The following is a 9,042-nucleotide window of genomic DNA, read 5'->3' as shown; positions in this document are numbered from 1 at the left end:
CAGACCTCGACGTGGACCGTGCAGAACTGGCTGTGAGAAGAGACCCTGTGGTGAGCAGAGACTTCCTGTCTAGGACACAGACGTCCCTGACGACTAAGGAAAGAGTGATTTGTCTCGACTTCATTAAAATTAAGAACTTCTGTTCATCAGGAGGCACCAACAGAGAGCGGAGGGGCCCCGCAGGGACACAGTGGGACACTGCCGGCAGGAGGCCACCAACACCAAGGATGGAGAGCTGCACACATCAGCAGGAAATGCTGACAATCCCACTTTCAAGTGGGCAGAGACTGCAGTAGGCCCTTCGTGCCTGGGCGCCCAGGTGTGCGGCCAGTGGTGGAAAGGGGTCACCGCCACTTTGATCGAGAAAGCGCCCAGACACCACGGCCCCAGCTCCAGACTGACTGCAGGTCTAAGGGCAGACAGACCGTGAGTCGGGTGTGGAGCAGGAGGGGTCCCCATGGTCCTGATGGAGCAGAACTGACAGCAGCGCCCCCACTGAGCACACAGAGCTGCTCCCGACGGCTGCCCTGCTGGGCGCACCCCCCGCACAGAAACGGGTGGCCGTCTGCTGGGAACATGCGTGGGGGTGTTGTGTGTAAGGGCCAGACCCAGACGCAACCCAGATGACCAGTGTGCTGTGTCCACACACAGGAATGCTCCATGACACCGAACAAAGCAACCAGAGGTCAGATCTGTAGGAAAAGTGTGACCCCAGTGACAGAGAGTCGGAGGCGGCAGAAGTAGTGGTTGGTGACCGGGGTCAGAACAGGGACCGCCTCTGAGCTGCTAGGGACCATCGGGGTCTCCATCTCGGTGGAGGTCTGCGGGCAGACACCTGTGTGAACTTTCTCCAAGCCGTGGGCTTCACTGTACGTTAGTTGCACCAAGTTCAAAGACTCTCGGACCCTGGAGTTGGGCCACCTTGGGTTGAATCGAGGTCTGTGGTGCGCTCTGCTCCCGCGCGGTGCTGCTCCAGCCGCTGGACCTCCCTGGGCCTCGGTTTTCATCCGGGAAATGGGCTGACAGCAGCCCCCACCTCAGACATGGCTGAGAGGCTGGAATCAGTAAAGACCAATGGAGCGCACAGAGTCCTGGCTGGGGCTGCCGAGCCCGGGAAGCCCGGCTGCCCGGTTGTCGGACTGTTCGTTCTCTCCAGGCGTCAGACGTGTTTGCCGTGGGCAGCACTGGCCCCGCCTGTTCCACATGCTCCCCGCCTGGCCCCGCTTCACTCCCACACCCACACCAGGTCCCAGGAAACAGCCAGTCCGGGAGCTCTGTTCTGTGCAGGCTTCACCTACAGCGCATAAACTGCTCAAAAACGTGCACCACCCACCACTGTGCTGCGCCTGCCGTCAGTTTAGGCTCCCAGTAAACATTAGGAACTGTACACAAAGCTGAGCATTGAAGGCAAGCTTTGAATATAGAACTGCTTGTTATGCCAATAATTTTTTCTTCAGCATGGACCCAAAAAGTGTCTTAAATCTGGAAAATCAAACTATGTTTCTTTCTGAAAAAGCAGATGAACACTTAATGATTTACAAACCGATACATCTCCAAGATCCAAAATCAAAGCCACTCAGCCCAGACAGGGGGAACACGGACCGAGGGGCAGGATTCGGGAGCCCTGCGGGGCCAAGGCTTCCAGCTGGGGTTCCCCAATTCTCATAGTTCTGCTCGAGACCTGGGGGGACACGCCTGCACCCAGGTCACTGAGCCACGCCAGCCTTGCTGAGGTCTCGTCGAGGGATGACGTCATGTCTTCAGGCGTGTTTTGACCAAACACCATCAGGAAGTTGGATGAGCAACCTGAATGTGTTTCTGCCCCAGGTTTCAGGAGCGGCTCCCTGCAGCCCGTGTTCTGAGCTCTGGGGAGCAAGGTGATCATCCCCAAATCCTGTTGAGGGTGAGTGTGTCAGGGTGTTCTGTACAAACACACACACGCTTGAGGAAGAGGCTCTCCAACGCCTGTCTTTGCATCTGAAGGTGTAGATGAGCAGAGGTGAGAGGCGGGCACCTTGGTGACGTGACTTCTGGCTCCTCGTCTTCGTGGCTTCTGAGCCGCCGTTTGGGCCACTGCTGTCTTTTCAGCAGAGCACCTGGGGGCTCCGAGAGGCCACCGAGACGTGGTGAACAGGACTGGACGAGATCCGCTGCGGACAGGCACCCCCGCCCTCCGCAGCAACCGGGTGGGGTGGCGAGCTGCTCACACTCCCCGCGGACGCGGCTCTCGGAGACGCTGCCGTTGGAAGGCGCCCCTCCCCGTCAGCCTCCTATAATTGCTTTTGGAAGCCACGGTTCGCTCAAACCTGTCACATGTCTGAGGCTGTCGTGGTCACATCGTTCAGAGGAATGGGTGCAGGAGGACGGGGTCTGGATTTTTCTGTCAGGGTTACTTTTTTTTAAAGTCAGAGGGCTTCTCTTCTGTCCACAAGTGGAGGAGGCGCACAGAGGCTGGCGGTGACGGCTGTGCCGTGGCCGGGGGTTCTCCGCTGCATCTGGGCAGATGTAACAGAGTTGTCACCCGGAAAAGGAAAATAAGAACTGCCTCGGTTCTTAGTCACCCCAAAAAAGGATTTTTGACGAGAGACAAAAAGCGTGATATAAACAAGACTTTCATTCCTGAAGTAAAAAAATAGTGGAAGACAGTGCACGCCCGAGGACTGGGAGCGGGCCAGCCCGAGGGAGGAAACGTGGTGCCGTCCCTCTGCTCCCCTGTGTTTATGTCCTGGTTTTGTGACTGACTGACTGACAGCTCAGGCCCCCTGTGCTCTGGGTTGTTCCTTTCTCCTCCCTCCCCCCGCCCAGCGCACGTTTCAATCGGAACTGCCTCACAGAGGGACCCCCGTGACAAGTCACTGGCTGCGAGGCGGGCGGCTTGTGCGAGGCCGTGGAGGTGAGGGTAAAACCCTGGGTCCTCACCTTTCACAGTAGGAAGCCGGCAGATAATCCCCAAAGCTTAAAGACCGTGAAACAGCAGTGAAACACAGTTTTTAAAGACTGGAGGTTAAGATGCAGTTGAAAGAATTGGAACGGGGGCCTGTACAGAGTGAGCAGCGGGGTGTGGCCGGGAGTGACTGAGGACGCGGTGTTGTGGTGGTTGCTGTTGCTGTGAGTGTGCAAATACGTCTGAGTTTAAAAGAATGTATCACTTTAATAAGAAGTAAAGAAGACAATGCAATGATAAGTCTAAAGCAAGGGAGCCTGAGGGCGAGAAGGGAGCAAACCCCCGGGGCGTGGTCAGCGCCGCGGGAGGACGGGCAGGCCTCCCCACGCCCAGAGCTGGGGCTCCGCTCCCCCCGAGCCCTCCTGAGGCTGGTCTCGAGGCTGGAGCTCCCCAAAGACGGGGCTGGTGCCAGGGAACGGTGCCCTCAGGTGGGGCTGCGGGCACTGCCCGCAGCTCGAGGAAGGGGTTGCAGGGCCCTGGTGGCTCTCCCGCGGCCCAGCCCTGCTCTGCTGGGCAGGGGGTGACTCCACCCCACCAGTGTCGAGCTCCTGCGACACTCACGGACGGAAAGGAGGCTGCAGGTTTTACCTCCTCAATGGTTAGGTTTCCAAAATAGGATCTGGCAGATGATTAAACTAAACTGCAGACCTAATTGCTTTCTCTTAAAATAATATTAAAGCAAATGTGATATTGTGTTTAACTTGGAGGAGTGGTGCCTCTGGCAACGCAGTTCTGCTCTGAGTTCCACAGGGGAGGGCTCTCCCCTACAGGCTGCTCGTGCAAAAATACTATGAAATGAAGTCCTTGACGTCTGTTAAGGCAAAGAAGTATTTTTAAATGGAGCAAACGCCACTTTGGGGAATTCTTCACCCCTCCTTTCTGACTTCGACCCCAAAAGCAAACGGCCCGCACTGACGAAGGAGGGATGGCTGAACGCCACGTGGGTCCCCGAAGGACTGCGGGCCGAGACGTGGCCGTGGGGCCCAGGCCTGGGTGCGAGATACGGAAACCGTGACTCACGGGGCCTCCTACTCCCAGGCCCCGTTCCAGGTGCCACAGCAAGGCTGGCCCTGCACAGGCTTGTGCCCGGCAGGGAGGGCGACGTGGGCCGCGGTGGCCATGGGCACAGTGCCGCCCTGTGGACAGCAGGGCCGCCGGTGACGGGCCCGGAGGACGAGAAGGAAACACCTTCTGGAGAATCCAAAGGGTCAGATTAGAGCCCGCGGGCCAGGCAGGCCTTTGGGAGGTGAAAAACAGAGTGAAGGACAGTTTTAACCACCTTCCCACACCCTGCAGTTCTCAAGTTCACTCTCAAAGTTACCTTCACTCAGCTGCCAGGACAGCTGTTCACAAGGCCAGGCTGGGGCTCCAGGGGCCGGACACTCCCCTCCCGGCCTGGCCGCCCCAGGCGAGGCTGTGCGGGGCAGGGCAGGAGGGACGGGGTGCGCCCCCCCCCCGCCCCCGCCCCCGCTCTGAAGTAGCTCTTTTTCTGTGTCCCAAGTTAACTGGAAAAGAGGAAACTACAGAGAGAAAGGGAGAGGTGAAAAAACATGGTCGTAAATCTGGGATCTGTTTTTATTGGTGCTTCTATTTCAGATTTTCAGCTGGAAAAATACTTTCATGCATTCCAGGCACCTCAGTGTTGGCCGAGAGATAATGATAAATGCAAAAAGCTTTAAAACAAAAAAAAAGAAAGAAAGAAAGAAAGAAAGAAAGAAAGAAAGAAAGAAAGAAAGAAAGAAAGAAAGAAAGAAAGAAAGAAAGAAAGAAAGAAAAGAAAGAAAAGAAAAGAAAAGAAAAGAAAAGAAAGGAAAGTCCTTCTCGGGTCCAGGAGAACAAATCCTGGTAAACTTGCCTCGGGGCTTCCCCCCCCATTCAGCTCGAGCGGTTTGCTTCAGCTTTTCCAGTGCCGTCTCCCCCGGCGCCCCTTCCACGGTGTCGTGTGCCAGGAGCGCCCTGACTCCGGAGCAGCTGCCCTGCGCCAGGCCCTGCTCTCCCGCCCGGGCTGCGGGCTGCGGGCTGCCAGGAGCCCTTTGGGGAGGCGCCAGGGGGAGCTTCCCTGGCACGGAACAATTTGGGCAAAAGGTTTCAAACGCACTGGAATGAAAACGCACACGAATGTGAGAAGCCGGGCGTGCCCCTCGCAGCCGGGGAGAAACGCGCGGGTGCACGTCTGGCGAGGGCCCGGGGCCCCGGCGCGGGCTCTGCTGTGGGCACACAGCGCTCCTTGTTCGTGGGTTGGGCCTGATGGATCCCAGGCCTAAACCGAGGCCTTTTTACATGCGGCTGTGGTTTCCTTCCCGCTTCGCTGTGGAAGGTCTGTTTTTGCCGAGCCCGGTGAGTCTGTACACGGCGGGTACGCGCGGCTCACGGAAGCCAAGCCCCGATAGGTGGGTTTAATTTGCTCCAGCTGTGCTGGCCAGTGCCTCTGCCCACTGTGACTGGCGGGTGGGGTCGTGGGGGTACCCTCTGAAGCAGCTGCAAACCATTCAGTCACATAAACCAAAATGAGAAGAGGGCGAAAAACCCAGACCTGCAGTTGGGCCTCACCCCACAGCTGTGCTCGCACAGCCCAGCGAGACAGCAGCCCAAACAAAGCCGCCCCGGCCTGGCCGCTGCCGGAGGGAAGGAAGGAGCGCGCTGTAAGCCCCAGGTATGCGCTGCACTGCAGGCCAGCTGGGTGGACACGGGCGCAGCGACACCTCCAGCTGGCGGGTGCTCTTGGCAGCCGTGTCCCCATCTCTGCATCCTGGTGGGTGACGAGCATCACCAGGTCTGGACTCCAGCTGCCCAGGAGGCCAGTGTGGCCGGGGAGGGGGGTTAGGTCCTGGAGGGGCCCAGCCCCCAACGCTGGGCAGGAGGAGACTCCCACAGACGGACTGCTGGGCGTCCTGCCCACCCAAAATGATTGCCAAGGGCGGGTCCTCCTGAGAGCTGAGAGGCAGCCAGACTGAGGGCAGGAGAGGGGCGGGCAGGGCTCGGCAGGGCCCAGAATGTCCAGGGAAAGTGACAATCGAGAGCTCCCAGGGAAGCCTGCAGGGAGCCCCTCGCACCAAGCCTGGGACAAGCCCCTGCCTGCCCCTCCCTGTTCCACATCCCAAGTCTGCACAATTCCAGCATCTGCAGGATGCGGGACGGCAGGGGCCGCAGTGCTGAGCACATTGGTCCACACACATGACCATGCCGCCCCTTCTGCCCACGCAGTGCTGGCCTGAGGGCTCACCCCAGGGGCGGTGAGACCCAGTCATGGAGGGCGGGGCTTTGAAGGACGTGGAGGAGTTTTCAGGGGAGAAGCATTCCCCAATGTGACATGTAAAAGCACCAAGTGATTAAAGCATCTGGCTTTTTCTAGAAGTAACGCGAGTCTCCATGGCTGAAGATCAGGGTGTGTGGAGAGGGCCGAGTGTGAGGCTGGAAACGGCCCCTTGGGCTGGGTTGGAGTCGGGTCTCTGGAGGAGACTTTGAGAGGGTTTGGGGGTGGGCCTGCAGGGCAGTCTTTCTTAGTCTGGCGTGGGGTCGGCTCACCGGTGCAGGCGCAGCGCTGGGTACGGGTCCTACTGTGTCCGGGAGCTCGGCCCAGAGTCATCCTCGAGGCTGGTAATTCTGTTTTCAGTCTCTCGCTGCCTAAAATTGTTAACGCGACTTTGCTCCTAAGACTTGGCCACGGGCCACCAGGCTCGTCTGGGGAGGGGCCAGGCTGGGTGCTGGGGCTGCGGTCACTCTGCACCAAGGATGCTGCGCTGTAGAGTAGGGCTCGGTGCACATTTGCTGAACAAAGAAGACGGACCCTCTCCATTTGCAGCAGGCTGGGCTGGGACAGGGAGACCAGGGAAAAAACTAGAAACTGGCAGAAAGAGGGGCTGGGGTCCACTCCGGCCTGGGGACACAAAGGGGAGGAGTTGGCAGCAGAGGGGACAGGACAGACCCCACACCTGTGGGATGTGCTGTCAGGTGGGGGTTCCTGGGAGGGAGGCCCAGGCCCGAGGCTCCGTCTCCCTGGTTCAGGGAGGGTTCCCGCCAACCTGGCTTCAAGGGTGCCATTTGCTCTGGGTGCAGAAGTGGAAGCAGGTGGGGGTGGCTGGGGTATCTCAAGGGCTGGTGGAGGTGGCTCTGCCTTCTCCCAGTGTCTGCTCCCTGAAGGTTCCGCTGAAACCCCCAGGGACGCAGCCAATCAGAGATGCATGTAAATAGGGTTCTATCGTGAAAGTGCTCGTGGACTGTTAAAAGGCCATCAGTCATTCACACGTTAGTGTGAATAAGGCCAGGGCTGTTCTGTCCCAATCTCGGGAGCTAAAGGGCTGGTCTGAGCCCCTGGAGGGGCTCTGCTGAAGCGGTCAGGCCGGGTCAGGCAGGGCCTGCAGGCTGAGGGCCTGTGCCCCTTCTCTCTCCATGCCTTCTGCCTCACGGTGTACCAGGCTGCTGCGGGTGCAGCCCAAGCTTGGGGCAGAAAGTGAGGTTTGGAACCAGGTAGCTTTAGTTGGGGAACTCCCTGTTCGCTTTTAGAACGCACCCTTCAAATCCAAGCCCTTCCTCAGAAACAGCATCCAGAAGACATGGGCTGTCCCAGAATCTGGACGCGCCTCCTGGTAGGCCTGAGGTCGAGTCCATGAGCTTTCTCTCTAAAGGGACACCTGCACACACGCACACCCCTGCTGGCCTCTGAGCCACGCCGTTTGTCCCCGGACCCTCCTTCCCGCCCTCCTGTGGGTCAAGTCCCAGGAGTGGAGAGAGCACTGACCTGTTTTCAGTCTGATTCAATCTGGTGCCAGAATTGTTTTTAGCCTCCATCCCTTTCCTCAGCAAATGCTCTTTATTAAAAGAAATGTAATTAAGGGCGCTAAGTAGTAAGTGAATACATGGTCCATCTGATGGTTCTGTGCCCTGGAGCCCCCCGCCCCGGGCCCCGCCTCCTCGGCAAAGCATCCAATCTGCTGCTATTTATGGCCGATCCTCTATCACCACTCAAGGAGCCCAGAGCGACTGAGGAAAAGAGCAGAATAGAAACTTTCCCTCCAAGGGAACCGTGGATGAGGGCTGCCTCTGGAGCTGTCCTTTTTCTGCTTGACCCATCGTGGGCACATGGGTGTACCGTGCCCGTCTGAGACCTGGCTTCAGTTCTTTTGAGCACATACCCAGGAGTGGAATTGCTGGCTCATGTGGTGGCTTAATTTTGTTTTAGGAACCTCCATATGTTTCCCACAATGGCTGCAGCATTTTCCATTCCCACCAGCAGCCCGCAAGGGTTCCAACTGCTCCACATCCCTGCCGGCACTTGTTTCCGGGTGTTTGGATAGTAGCCATTGTCACGGGTGTGAGGTGGTATCTCATTGCGGTTTTGGTTTGAATTTCCCTGACTCGTGATATGGAGCATCTTTCATGTGCTTATTGGCCACTTGTGTGTCTTGTTTGGAGACATGTCTGCTCAAGCCCTTTGCCCATCTTTGAATCCAGTTGCTTGTGTTTTGTTGGTGGGTTGTGGGAGTTCTCTATATATTCTGGATGCTAATCCTTTATCAGATACGTGGTTTGCAAATGTTTTCTCCCCTTCGGTGGGTTGTCTTTTCATTTTGTTGATTTGTCTTCTGATGCACCAACATTTTTAATTTTCATGAAGTTAAATTTGAGTATTTTTTCTTTTGTGCCCTGTGCCTTTGGTGTCATATTCAGGAAATCACTGACAAACCCAATGGCATGACGCTCTTGTCCTGTGTGTTCTTACATTTAGGTCTTTAATGCATTTTGTGGTAATTTTTGTATATGGTGCGAGGTGCACGGGGATGTCCAGGTTTCCCAGCACTTGTTTCTTCTTGTTGTTGTTGTTTTAAACTGAACTATAATCAGTTACAATGTGTCAGTTCCTGGTGTGGAGCATAATGTCCCACTCATGTATATGCATACATGTATTTGTTTTCATATTCTTTTTCATTAACGGTTATTATTACAAGATATTGAATGTAGCTCTCTGTGCTATACAGAAGAAATTTATTTTCTATCCATTTTTATGTATAGTCATTAATATGTGCAAATCTCAAACTCCAAAATTTATCCCTTCCCAACCCCTTTCCCCCAGTAATGATTGTTTACTATGTCTGTGAGTC

This window comes from Vicugna pacos, chromosome 30 (assembly GCF_048564905.1).
Source record: "Vicugna pacos chromosome 30, VicPac4, whole genome shotgun sequence".
NCBI lineage: Eukaryota > Metazoa > Chordata > Mammalia > Artiodactyla > Camelidae > Vicugna > Vicugna pacos.
Note: the sequence above shows the minus strand (reverse complement) of the source record.